Source organism: Delphinapterus leucas, chromosome 1 (genome assembly GCF_059928025.1).
Source record: "Delphinapterus leucas isolate spDelLeu-1000000601 "Yukka" chromosome 1, BTC_Dleu_Yukka2, whole genome shotgun sequence".
NCBI classification, from domain to species: domain Eukaryota; kingdom Metazoa; phylum Chordata; class Mammalia; order Artiodactyla; family Monodontidae; genus Delphinapterus; species Delphinapterus leucas.
Window position 1 is genome coordinate 121682510 of NC_143129.1, and position 14275 is coordinate 121696784.

The window sequence follows — 14275 nt, forward strand, 5'->3', positions numbered from 1 at the left end:
TGAAGAGGCTGTCTTTGCTCCACTGTATATTCTTGCCTCCTTTGTCAAAGATAAGGTGACCATATGTGCGTGAGTTTATCTCTGGGCTTTCTATCCTGTTCCACTGATCTATATTTCTGTTTTTGTGCCAGTACCATACTCTCTTGATTACTGTAGCTTTGTAGTATAATCTGAAGTCAGGGAGCCTGATTCCTCCAGCTCCGTTTTACTTTCTCAAGATTGTTTTGGCAATTCGGGTTCTTTTGTGTTCCCATACAAATTGCAAAATTTTTTGTTCTAGTTCTGTGAAAAATGCCATTGGTAATTTGATAGGGATTGCATTGAATCTGTAGATTGCTTTGGGGAGTATAGTCATTTTCACAGTGTTGATTCTTCCAATCCAGGAACATGGTATATCTCTCCATCTGTTTGTATCATCTTTAATTTCTTTCACCAGTGTCTTATAGTTTTCTGCATACAGATCTTTAGCCTCCTTAGGTAGTTTTTTTTTTGTTGTTGTACTTAATGTATTTATTTGAAACTTTGTACATGTCTTACTAAAGCATACTAATATTTTGTTAGAGTGTGATAGGCAGTATAGCAGGCACCTCTGTGCAGGGGAACAGAACATCTTTTACAAATATACCATGTTTCACTGCACTTTCCCCTGGAAGAGCAGACTCTTCACTTTTTGGCGGCACTTTTTTTTTTAGTTCTGTTGGTATTATTTCATCTAGAATACTTTCTTTTATTTTACCTGTTAGTCAACAAGGTGAATCTTTGCGGGGGTGTCTTTTAGAAATGCCACAAGGAGTACCAGGTGCAGACTACCACTATGGTCATCAAAAAATATGGAACGCTTCACAAATTTGTGTGTCATCCTTGCGCAGGGGCCATGCTAATCTTCTCTGTATCGTTCCAATTTTAGTATATGTGCTGCCGAAGCAAGCACTCCTTAGGTAGTTTTATTCCTAGGTATTTGATTCTTTTTGTTGCAATGGTAAGTGGGAGTGTTTCCTTAATTTCTCTTTCAGATTTTTCATTGTTAGTATATAGGAATGCAAGAGATTTCTGTGCATTGATTTTGTATCCTGCTACTTTACCAAATTCATTGATTAGCTCTAGTAGTTTTCTGGTGGCATCTTTAGGATTTTCTATGTATAGTATCATGTTATCTGCAAACAGTGACAGTTTTACTTCTTCTTTTCCAATTTGGATTCCTTTTATTTCTTTTTCTTCTCTGATTGCCATGGCTAAAACTTCCAAAACTATGTTGAATAATAGTGGTGAGAGTGGGCAGTCTTGTCTTTTTCTGATATTAAAAGAAATGCTTTCAGTTTTTCACCATTGAGAATGATGGCAGTTGGTTTGTCATATATGGCCTTTAGTATGTTGAGGTAGGTTCCCTCTGTGCCCACTTTCTGGAGGGTTTTTATCATAAATAGGTGTTAAATTTTGTCAAAACTTTTTTCTGCATCTATTGAGATTGTCATATGGTTTTTCTCCTTCGATTTGTTAATATGGTGTATCACATTGGTTGATTTGCATATATTGAAGAAACCTTGCATTCCTGGGATAAACCCCTCTTGATCATGGTGTATGATCCTTTTAATGTGCTGTTGGATTCTGTTTGCTAGTATTTTGTTGAGGATTTTTGCATCTATGTTCATCAGGGATATTGGTCTGTAATTTTCTTTTTTTGTGACATCTTTTTTCTGATTTTGGTATCAGGGTGACGTTGGCCTCGTGGAATGAGTTTGGGAGTATTCCTCCCTCTACTATATTTTGGAAGAGTTTGAAAAGGATAGGTGCTAGCTCTTTTCTAAATGTTTGATAGAATTCGCCCGTGAAGCCATCTGGCCGTGGGCTTTTGTTTATTGGAGGATTCTTAATCACTGCTTCAGTTTCAGTGCTTGTGATTTGTCTGTTCATATTTTCTATTTCTTCCTGATTCATTCTGGAAGGTGGTACTTTTATAAGTATTTGTCCATTTCTTCCAGGTTGTCCATTTTACTGGCATATAGTTGCTTGTAGTAGTCTCTCCTGATCTTTTGTATTTCTGCATTGTCAGTTGTTACTTCTTTTTTGTTTCTAAGTCTGTTGATTTGAGTCTTCTCCCTTTTTTTCCTGATGAGTCTGGCTAATGGTTTACCAATTCTCAAGGAACCAGCTTATAGTTTTATTGATCTTTGCTATTGTTTCTTTCATTTCTTTTTCATTTATTTCTGGCCTGATCTTTATGATTTCTTTCCTTCTGTTAACTTTGAGGTTTTTTGTTCTTATTTCTCTAATTGCTTTAGATGTAAGCTTAGGTTATTTGAGATTTTTTCTTGTTTCTTGAGGTAGGATTGTATTGCTATAAACTTGCCTCTTAGAGCTGCTTTTGCTGCATCACATAATTTTTGGGTTGTCATATTTCATTGTCGTTTGTTTCTGGGTATTTTTTGATTTCCTCTTTGATTTCTTCAGTGATCTCTTGGTTATTTAGTAGCATGTTGTTTAGCCTCCATGTATTTGTATTTTTTACAGTTTTTTTTTTCCTGTAATTGATATCTAGTCTCATAGCATTGTGGTCGGAAAAGATGCTTAATGTGATTTCAGTTTTCTTAAATTTACCTATGCTTAATTTGTGACCCAAGATGTGATCTATCCTGCATAATGTTCCACATGCACTTGCGAAGAAAGTGTATTCTGTTGTTTTTGGATGGAATGTCCTATAAGTATCAATTAAGTCCATCTGGTCTAATGTGTCATTTAAACTTTGTGTTTCCTTATTTATTTTCTGTTTGGATAATCTGTCCATTGTTGTAAGTGGGGTGTTAAAGTTCCCTACTATTATTGTGTTACTGTCAATTATCCTTGTGGTAATTTTTCAGACACCTCCTGCTTAAAACCCCAAAGGTCAGAAGAATTTTGAGGCCCCAACTTCATGCTCTGTATTCATACTGAAAATCAAGATCAAGTGAGCTTTTGCCCTTCTGCTCCACAAGAAGTTTCTGTCCTCCCTGAACTCCCCTTAGGACACCTACATTACCATTTGACAGTTGTACCACCCCAGTCAAACTCCCCAACTGGCACTGTCCCTGGAGTGGGTCACTTATGGCCAGAGTGTGGCCGGGCACTTGGTTCCAGAAGCAAAAGCCCCTCAGGGCTAGCCCCCCACCTCCCCCACCTCACCAGGTCAGTGAAAAAATGATCAGAGTGGTGGTATTTCACTGGCAGCCTGCAAGTCCGGTGGACCCCGCCCCACCCTCTCACAGGGACCGGAGTGTGCCAGGGGCCTCCCACTTATTCTATATCTCTCATTCTTTTCACCATGCCAGACTAGAGTTAAGCTCTACAAGGTCTTCCTTCTCCTCTGATTCCACCAAGCCTGTTCCCTTGGTTGTGTTTTCACTGGATAGTAGGTAGGGACAGTGGGAATCTCATTCATCCATTCATGTGCACCACTAATTAGATGACAAGGTATTTGGCTACCTGAAGAGAGTCATAGTTACTCCCACCATTTACCCAAGCTTCACTGAATTTCTTCACTTTGACATTCAGAGCACTGGGCAGAAATCACATCATGTCAACACCCATCACTGGCCTTTGTGAAGTAAGCTTTCTTTAAAGAGCAATTTTCATTAAATTACCTTTGTACCAATCACCTGGTCAGCTTGGTGGAAGACTGAATTTAAAGTAGAAGCACATTTAAAAAGAATATTTAGGAGCTAATTACTTCCAAATTTATATATATAAATATATATATATATATATGCCAATAAATTATTTTTATAATTTATTGGCATATATAATATAAAATGTTTAGCATTGAAGATGTGGTACCTAGTGGAGGATGTTAAGTACAGTAGGAAACACTTAAAAGTGTAAATTCTGAGAAAACAGTTTAGTCCACTTACTGTGAATATTTATCATAATTGAGTAATAAATTAATATTGCTTGAAAACACAGGATTTACATGAAAACTTGAACAAATCTACATATTATGAAACTCTAAATATTTTTCTTTGGCTTAACAAATCTCCCATTGAAATTAGCTATTTAAAAGTATATGAAGATTGTATAAAATGTAAAGGATGTTAAAAGACCCCCCCCCCAAAAATAAAAAAAGAATAAAGAGAGAGCTTCTCAACCCTGCTTACATATTAGAATCCACTCCGGAGGTTCTAAATTGCCATTCCTGGGCCCCATCCATGGCCAATCAGAATCTCTGGTGGCAGTGGCACAGAAACATTGGGAGTTGTTTAAACTCCCCAGGTGATTCTAAAGTGCATGAAGAATTGAGAACCTTTGTGGTAGATGAAGCTTTAAACCCTTATGACCCTTAACCTTCTGGAAGTGAAGCTGCTGGTATGGGAAATGAATATAAGATTTTGCCTGATCCTAATGTTAAGCTTTTGCAACTTTCAATTAAAAAAGAAAAATAAAATGGAAACAAACAAATAAAAACCCACAAGCATATAAGAGAACCAGAGAAAATGCTCTGGGGACATTCTCATAGCTTATGGAAAAGTGACCTTAAGAATGCTTATATTAAAAAAAAAATGCTTAGGGCTTCCCTGGTGGTGCAGTGGTTGAGAGTCCGCCTGCCAATGCAGGGGACACGGGTTCATGCCCTGGTCCGGGAAGATCCCACATGCTGCGGAGCGGCTGGGCCCGTGAGCCATGGCCGCTGAGCCTGTACCTCCGGAGCCTGTGTGCCACAACGGGAGAGGCCACAACAGTGAGAGGCCCGCATACCACCAAAAAAAAAAAAAAAAAAAAAAAGCTTATATTAAAAAAAAAAAGTATATGAGGATTGTAAATCAACTATATTTCAATAAAAATTAAAAAACAAAACAAAAAAATGAACACTGTTAAACAGATACACAGAAAAATAGATATTTCTCTATATGAGGTTTCTTTTTTTAATTTAAATATTTATTTATTTAATTTATTTTGGCTGCACCAGGTCTTAGTTGTGGCACACTCAGTCTTCATTGTGGCATGCAGACTTCATGGTTGAAGCATGCGGAATCTTATTTACAGCCTGTGGCCTCTTAGTTGAGACATGCATGTGGGACTTAATTCCCTGACCAGGGATTGAACCCGGCCCCCTGCATTGGGAGCATGGAGTCTTATCCACCGTGCCACCAGGGAAGTCCCAATATATGAGGTTTCTTTTAATTATTATTATGCGATTTTTAAAAAAGACTTGCAGGATACTTTAGCTTAAAGCTTATTTGAATAGAGAAATATATATATGTGTGTATATGAACAATAAGATCATTATATATAATAACAAGATCACATATATATGATGCTTATATATAATAATAAGATTCATTTGCCATCGAATAAGATCATTCTGAGAGAAATATAAAGAAAATAATTTTGCAGAATGGAAAGATGAAATATTTGGCACAACTTTGTTTCAAGGATGGGAATTTCAATATAATCTCTAGGTAGAGTCTTAAACTCTGAGAGAAATCAAGGATCCATAGAATAACCTCCTAGGACAGCACCTATCAGGATTTTCAGTGTCTTGGAGAAATGACATGTGTTCATTGACAAGAACTCGTTGAGAGGAATGATTGGAATTACTCTATTATGATTCTGCTCTTCCAAGGCTGTTCAAGCATTCATCAAATTAACATCTCATTCTGAATGAGGATAGATTTGAGTGAAAACGTGTCAAGACACCTTTATTCAGTTCAGCAACATTTCTGAGTTATGGTTTAACTTATGTCACCCCAAGATGATCAAATATTTACTCACTGCATTTGAACCATCTTTACTTTCTTGGAAAACTTTCCAATAAATGAAAAGTAAGCTAAATACAAATTCATTTGATTAAGAATGAAAAGTCATCTTTCTGAAACTGAATCTCAAATAAATATTTTTTTAAAAGTCAAAACAGGGCTTCCCAGGTGGCGCAGTGGTTGAGAGTCCGCCTGCCGATGCAGGAGACACGGGTTCGTGCCCCGGTCTGGGAAGATCCCACGTGCCGCAGAGCGGCTGGACCCGTGAGCCATGGCGGCTGAGCCTGCGTGTCCGGAGCCTGTGCTCCGCAGCGGGAGAGGCCATAACAGTGAGAGGCCCGCGTACCGCAAAAAAAAAAAAAAAAAGTCAAAACAAACATCATAGCACTTTGCCAGTGGTGAAAATCCCTATCAGTCTCTCCTAAGTCTAAATTTACTCCTCTCTATTTTTTTTTAAACTTGTCATTTCAAAATTATTGTCAAGGAGCTGATGATGAATTTAACTTTTAAAAAATGTGATAAAGTGTTTAAACCCTTAATATAATAACTTTTTTTTTATTACTTTTATTTTGTAACTTGGCAAGAAAGTATCAGGTTATGTCATAATTCTTCACTTTTCAATTTAAAAAAATCTTTAATTCTAATACATTTGTAACTTTCATTCTAATATTTCAATATTTCTAAATTACAGACACACAAAAAATGCAGCTTCTATTAAAAATATTTTAAAGAATATGATGATAGCTTATCATAAATTTAAAAATCCATACTGTAATTAGTGTAGATTACCTTTTTTAATGATAGAGCAATAAGGTTGAATCAAATCAGGTGCTCTTTTGTATAGTTTACCATTCATTAATTCATGCATTCATTCACTCAAAAAATACGTGTTGAGCACCTATGATGTGATAGGCACTTTGTAGGGTTAAATATAAAGCACTGAATAAGTATATGTGGCTGTTATGGATTCTAGAAAGATAGAGAAACATTAAAACCACTATTACACAATGATTACTTAATCATTTGAGTGGTTCCAGTGATCATGGAAGCTTCATAAGGAGAAAATGTTTAAACTGAGGTTTGAGCTGGGAATTAGTTTGATGAAGCATGTGCTTGAGGATAGAAATGGCAGGTAGGAATGAGCATTGTATGCACATATGAAAGCTCTAATGAACGATAAAGAAATACAAATTCTAAGAACAAATATAAGTTGCTGAAGTAGTTAGTGAAATGCTATAGTTGTAGAACATGTATCTAAAATGTAGGTCAGTGGTCATATTATGTAGGGCCCTGATGTTATCCATAGAAAAAAATGGATTCTATTTTCAGATATTCACCTTTTCTTCTACAAAGTAAATGAATTGAAGGCCAGCAAAGTGTGGAAGCAGGCTCAGCAAGTGGAGGATATCTCATGGGTCGGGGATAGTGAATTTTGGCTTAGTCAAAATTAGTGACCAAAAAGACGGAAGAAAACAGATAGGAGTGATATTTAAAATGTAGACATCTATAGGTCTTGATGATGAATTGGATGTTCCAGGTGAGAGACAGAGAGATGTGAAGGATATCTCTTAGGTTTGTAGTATGAATAATTGGGTGGATATTGATGCATTTGATGAGAAAAGGAAATATATATGGAGAAAAATCATTAGTTTTGTTTTGTATGGTATCACTGTCATGCTATTCATACATCTAAGTAGAGACAACAGTACATGTTGGTCTGGAACTTAGAGAAGTCTTGAATAGACAGAAAATTTTTGGAATCATTAGCAGAATGTTGGTGTTAATGGAAACCATGGACGTAAATATGATTACCTATAGAGACGACATAAAAGAGATCATCGAATGAAAACAAAGAAGAACTAAGCTCAAATCTTTAATCAGCAGGGAAAGGTAAATTGACATAAGGAATTTAGAAGTGTGGCCTTAAAGGAAGGGAGAACTTGTGTGTTATTGTTAAAGCTAATGGAATGGGTATTGCAAGAAAGAAGAAGAGTTCACAGTTTCAAATGCTACTGAAAGGCCCAATGAAAATTTAAAAACAATAAGTGTTTTAATATAGAGATCAATGGTGGCATTAGCAAGAACTACTTTGGTGAAATTTTGGTGACTGAATCCAATCGAGAATGGGTTGAGTAGTGCCTGAGAAGTAAAGAAATTATTTTAAGTAGTATAGCTGTGAAAGTAAACAAATATAATGTGGAAATTGACCAAATATAAAGGCTGTTGGAAAGAATTGAGCAGAAAAAGAGTAGAAGATGAGAGAAAAGACTAGAAGAAAGAATAGGTTCAATGAAGACAAAAATGGGTGGGATTTTGAGCAGAGAAAATGTGAGGCTAAATGAGGGTTTAGAACAAAAGATTCTGGCTTACTTGTAGACACAGGCACAGGTTTGTCATCTAGAGCATCCTCATATGCTATTTCAAATCCTTGAGTGGTGGGGGACGGAAGAGGGAATAAATGTGGCTTATCTAGGAAAATGACAGGAGTCTTGGAATATTGAAAAGGAAATGATAGAAACAAAGAAATTATCCACATAAATTAAGCAAGCAGTATTATTTGCCAGTGCCTAGAGCAGGATGCCAGATTACAATTCCAATGATGCCATGCTTCCTGTCTTCTCCCATAGATAACTGTCTTGATTTCTGTCTTAATCGATTCTGGCTGCCATAACAAATACCATATACTGAGTGGCTTAAACATCAAACATTTATGCCAGAGGCTGGAAAATTCACTATCAGTGTGCCAGCAGAGTAGATGTCTGGAGAGAACACTCTTCCTGATTTACAGATGGCCATTTTTTGTTGATACTCTCACTTGGTAGAGAAGGGACACTCTAGTCCCTTCATCCAATTGAAAGAGTGCCAATCCCATTCGTAAGGGCTCCACCCTCATGAACTAATTACCTCCCCAAAGCCGCACATTCACATACCATCACACTGGGATTGGGGCTTCAATATATGAATTTTGGAGAGATACAAATATTCAATCCATAGCAGTATCCCTTACCGACACTGACTGAACATTGCCTTGGAATTTTCTCAAAACAGTGAGATCAATAACTACCAGATAATTAGAATTGACGTGGAAATCAATCCCATTCTAATTAACGATGGTGATTTTTTTTGACTCTGTTCATGCTGTAAATTAGAATTTTTAGACTGCACATCCAATATATATACATTTACTTATAAATTATAGCCTTCTACATTATGATCAATAACTACTGAACTGTAAAAAGGAAAAGGTATTTATAAGTGAAGAAATGTTAACAGTTTTCCTGTATATCAATGGATTGTTTTTCACGTGCTTTGCGGTGCATTTCCCCCACTGTAATTTGGAAACAACTGGTACTGATGAGGTCCTCTTTGACAAGTATACCGTGATAGCCTGTCATATACCATTATATATACCATGTAACTATCTGAAGTCATGCATGGAAATTGTAATTATTGTACTTTCTGTTAAATATTGATTTAGATATTGAGATTTGAAGCTACTTTTAACTCATGTCCTTGGTAGTAAAAAAATTCATCTGAGATTGAAAATTTACTATTAAAAATAGCACTGACAGCTCCTTCCAAAATATCCCTTTTAAATTATACCATCATGCCACCGTGATTTATCTGTTTTTGTCCTGTGACACATATATTGAGATTAAAGTGCCTTCAAAGCATCTTATTGCTACAGAATACCTCCCTTATGGTCAAATACATTTTTAGATTTTCTATCCAATCTCTTTTGCAAAATACATTTTTTTCTGTTTTGATAATCTTTTGAGGTGTTAACTTAAATTGTTTATAGTCATTTTGAAAAGGACACCAGCTGCTTTTTGTTATAATGAGTCAACAACTTGGAAAATATTTGAATTTGAGTAGGAACCTAGTTCGCATTTGGATTTCAGTTGTATTTTATTAGTTGCAAATATTATTTCATATCACATCTTTTGAAATTCTGAATAAAAGAAGAAAAAAATAATGAATACTGCTTTTTAAAAAAATTGATATCTTTGTTGCAGATTTCATTGCCAAAAAGACAGTCACTTAGTCATATTTCTGTCATAAAAAAACTTAAATATGAACCATATTTTTCACATATTGCTTAAGCTTTGCCACTCATGTCTTCTGCCATCTGAGGATGTTATTATATGTATTTTTTGTTTTTCATCTTCATTTACATGAGCAATGAGAGATTATACATGATAGCTATGAACCATCTGAAATTACCATTGGAGGAAGCATATTATGTTAGTTGTGCAAAACAACTAAAAAATCAAAAAGATACTACTGTTAAATTTATCAAATCAGGAACAAACTCTAATCTTTTGTTTATAAATATTATTTTTGTTTTATAAAAGTGATATATATATATACTCATTATAAAAATTTCAAGCCATTTAAAAAGTACAAAGGAGAAAGCAAAACATCACTAAAATCCCCAACCCCCCAAGTCAGCCTTTATGTGTTTAATGAACACTATTCTGGAGATCTTTCTATAGGTACCTATAAAAGGACATGATAGATAAGGGAAGTTATTGATAAGTGATAGATAGGTAGATAGATAGATAGATAGATAGAGGGACAATTATAACAGTTGGATTATTATTTTACTGAAAGGTGTCCACTCTCATTTTACTAGATTTAACAGAAGAAAAAGAATAGACTGTTATAACTGAAAGTATATAATATACTATACACTGAAAGATGCTGACTCATTTTACTAGAAGTTAACAGAGGAAAACGAAATTGAAATGAAACTGAAGGAATTGCTGATTGCAGATTTCTTTTTTTAACCACAAGAGAAATAAATTTTAAAATAACTGTGTAAATATAAGAAAAAATATAAATAGAATCAGCGTGCTGAGATAATTTTTTAACTACTCATTTTAATTTCAAACAGTACTGGTTTGCCTGTTGCTATAAAAGATTAACTGATTATCACAGTAACACTTCTCCCTTACTTTCCCTTTTTACCTGGTTTTTGTTGCTTATCCTATCAAGCCTTATACTATTGATATTCTGTTCTACTACGATTCCCATAGAAGTTTAGTCTTGCTTTTATGTTTAAAAGCTTTTAGTGCTTCCCTTGAGGAATTTTCACTATCGATGCTGCATTTCTGGGGATTAAAAAATATCTTCTCTAATTAGCTGAATTTCATCATTGAATATGTTTTTTCAAGAAGGTTTCTGACCACTGTGTCCTTTATGCTCCTGTATATTTGAAAAGGTTTAATAGTTCCTTTCATACTTGAAAATCTTGTCTGGACATACTATCTTTAAACCAAACAGTCTTTTCTTTAGAATGTTGTATACCATTTTTTATATCTTCTGACACTGACTGCTCTCATGTCAAAGATTCAGGCTAGTGTGACTTTTAACTTCTCATAGATGACATGCATTTTCTGTCCAGATGGATACATTCAAAATTTATCCAGACTATTTGCTAGAAGACATTTTCCTTTTCTATGTATTTTCCTTTAGTAGTATCCTTAATCTTTAGCTTGCATAATTAACGAAACGAGACAAAGATAATCATTATCTCTACAGACATAAAGGACAGACATGTGGACACAGGTGAGAAGGGGAGGGTGGGACAAATTGGGAGATTAGGTTTGACATAAATACACTACCATGTATAAAATAGATAGCTACTGGGAACCTGCTGTATAGCACAGGGAGCACAGTTCAGTGCTCTATGACAACCTAGAAGGGTGAGATGGGGGTGGGGGGTGGGAGAGAGGTCCAAGAGGGAGGGGATATAGGTTTACATACAGGTGATTCACTTCATTGTACAGCAGAAACTAACACAACATTGTAAAGCAATTTTACTCCAATAAAAAAAGTTTTTTTAAACAACTACATTTAAAATATATATATATATGACTTTAATATTTCAACACCTGTCACTCACTCTTATCTGAATTATTACTATAGTCCTATGTTTTAGTTTGATATTTTTTGCCCTTAAATTAGGCACTATTATTTTGAAATAATAGGGGTCATATTCACAGAAATATTAAGAGCTATAACTTGCTCATTTTGTGCCTGGAACTATTCTAAGATCTTAGCTTATATTAACTCATATAATCCTCATGATGCCTAACTTTCAGATATGGAAACTAATATATTGCCAAGGATGACCCAGCTAACTAATGACTGAATGGAATTCAAAACACAGGCAGGCCAGCTTCTGAAATGTTCTGAACCACTGCTCTGCTGTCTCTTTAAGTGTACTATTGTATTTACATAGTAATGTTGTTTTAAATTTACCTGGTTATTTATCCATTTCTTTCTCACCATTCTGTCATGTTTACCATTCCTTCTTTCTGGGTTCAATATTCTTTGCCCAGAGGTTCACCATTGGTGTCACATTTTACAGTATTTATTTGAAAATGTCTGAATTTTTTCTTGTACTTTAATGTAACATTCTGAGTTAACATAATTTTCTTTAAGAAATCTGAAGGTATATGGTATAGCATTTGTTTGATGTCACTGTTTTACAAGTCTGTTGTCATTTATCTTTGTAGGTCATCTATCTTTTCTCTATAGTTGTATGTATGAGTCAACTCAGGCTGCCACAACAAAATATCATATACCGGGTGGTTTAAACAGCAGAAATTTATTTTCTCACAGCTCTGGAGGCTGAAAATCAGAGATCAGGGTGTCAGTATGGTCACGTTCTGGTGAGAGCTCTGTTCCTGGCTTGCCGATGGTCACCTTCTTGCTTTGTCCTCACATTCACCTGGTAGAAAGAGAGAGAGAGAGAGAGAGAGAGAGAGAGAGAGAGAGAGCTCTATGATGTCCCTTCTTATAGGGGTCTAATTCCATTGGACCAGGGTTCCACTGTCATGACCTCATCCAACCCTAATTACCTCCCAAAACCGCATCTCCAAATATCATCACATTAGGGGCCAGGGCCTCAACATACAAATTTGGGGGCACACAAACATTCAATTTATTACACTGTTTATAAGAGCATCTGTTTATAAGATCACCTCTGATGTTTCACAGTGATGTGTCTGGGCTTAGATTTCTTTCATTTATCTGGCTTGGAATTTTATTTCCTGTATTTAAACATTCTTATCTTCAATTCTGTAACATTTTATTTACTAACTCTTAAAATAATGACTCTTCCTCATTTAACCTCATTGGAATTCCAGTCAAATGTTCTCTTTCTATCCTTCATGTCTCTTAAACTATTTTTCATTACCCGTCTCTTTTATCTGTATACACCACCTGTTAGGTAACTTCATCGGATCTAGCTGTACATCAGTATTTTTTACAGATAGAGCTAATCTGTTGTGCAACAGTCTGCTAAATTATTAACTCCAACTAGTATTTTTTTATCCTAGAAGTTCTACTTGATTCTTTTAAACTTTCTTGAGTCCTTAATAGAAATATTTTTATTGCTTTTAGATATTTGAAATTTCATCCCTTATCACTTTATGTTTTAAACGTAGTTATTTTATATATGTATTCAATAATTCCATTTGTAAAAGATCCTAAATTTCTTACTTGTTGGTGCTGATCCTCAGAAATGGTGTGTGTGCGTGCATGTGCGTGTGTGTGTGTGTGTGTGTGTTTAGTTTTAGTGGTAGGACTTATTTTAGCCACAGTCATTATGTGTGGGGTCCTGTGATGCCTGTGTCAAGGATCTTTCTATGGAGGAAGAATATTCATTTTTGCTCCTTGCAGCTACCATGCCCCCATCACTGCCACCTCAGAGTCACTTTCTACTATTTTGTCAGCTTGGGGTTCCTGCAGACAGAGGCATGTAGCTACAGATTCTGAAATGTGTTTTTGCCCCCCACATATTGCCTAGGCCAAGACAAATAATTTTTTGTCACCCCTTTTCCCTGGTGAAGACCTTGGTAAATCCATCCTATCACTGAGTGTGCAGCCCTTTGATGATCCTGACTTTATGCAATGGTTTTAGTCCTGGCTTCCCCTTGCACAGGCTCAGTCCTTTCCTCCCAGAGAAGTCATTGAAAATTATCACCCCTAAAAAGTCTTTTGAGGCTTAATTTTACATCCTAGTTTTTACCTTTCTCTTCGTTTTTGTCTCTGAGGATTTCTTGCACTTTCTAGTATTCTCGGTTTTACCTTTAAGAGTACATTTGTTTTGTCATATTTTATCTAGTATTTCTATTGTTGGAGAAAGATGTTAAGATAATCTGGTCTTTATATAGTTACAATAAAAATTCAAAATTCTTTGTAAGGCATCTTATGACTATGACGAAATCTAGCCTGAGGGAAAAAGCATCAATTCTGGGAATGACAGAGCAGAATGAGGAAATAACCTTCTAGCCACTCTACTGCTGCACTTTTTCTTTTGTGAGATAATTAATTACCTTATGGTTTAAGTCACTTCGAAATGGGTTTTCTGTTACTTATAGTCAGAAGCACCTTACACGATCTATAATCAGTTTGTTTGCTTTGATTTCTCAACCCTCCTGACCTTGATTGTAAAGCCGTATTGGTGTGAGCTGTTGCCTTACCTTTCATAGAAGAATGTTAAAGCAAGGTGTTGTCTGGCTCTAACAGAAATGCACACA

The 14275-nt window shown here is 35.5% G+C and overlaps 1 protein-coding gene, 1 non-coding gene and 1 pseudogene across 3 annotated transcripts in view; 1 reads left to right on the top strand and 2 right to left on the bottom strand.

The window, feature by feature from the left end:
• ADGRL4 (adhesion G protein-coupled receptor L4) overlaps window positions 1-14275 on the top strand; it is a 121864-nt gene that overhangs the window by 20608 nt on the left and 86981 nt on the right. The window lies entirely within an intron of this gene.
• LOC115801874 (U6 spliceosomal RNA) lies at window positions 825-931 on the bottom strand. Its single transcript, XR_004022232.1, has one exon. It is a non-coding gene; the product is annotated as a U6 spliceosomal RNA (small nuclear RNA).
• LOC149750723 (28S ribosomal RNA) lies at window positions 2784-3722 on the bottom strand (annotated as a pseudogene; the record flags this gene model as incomplete).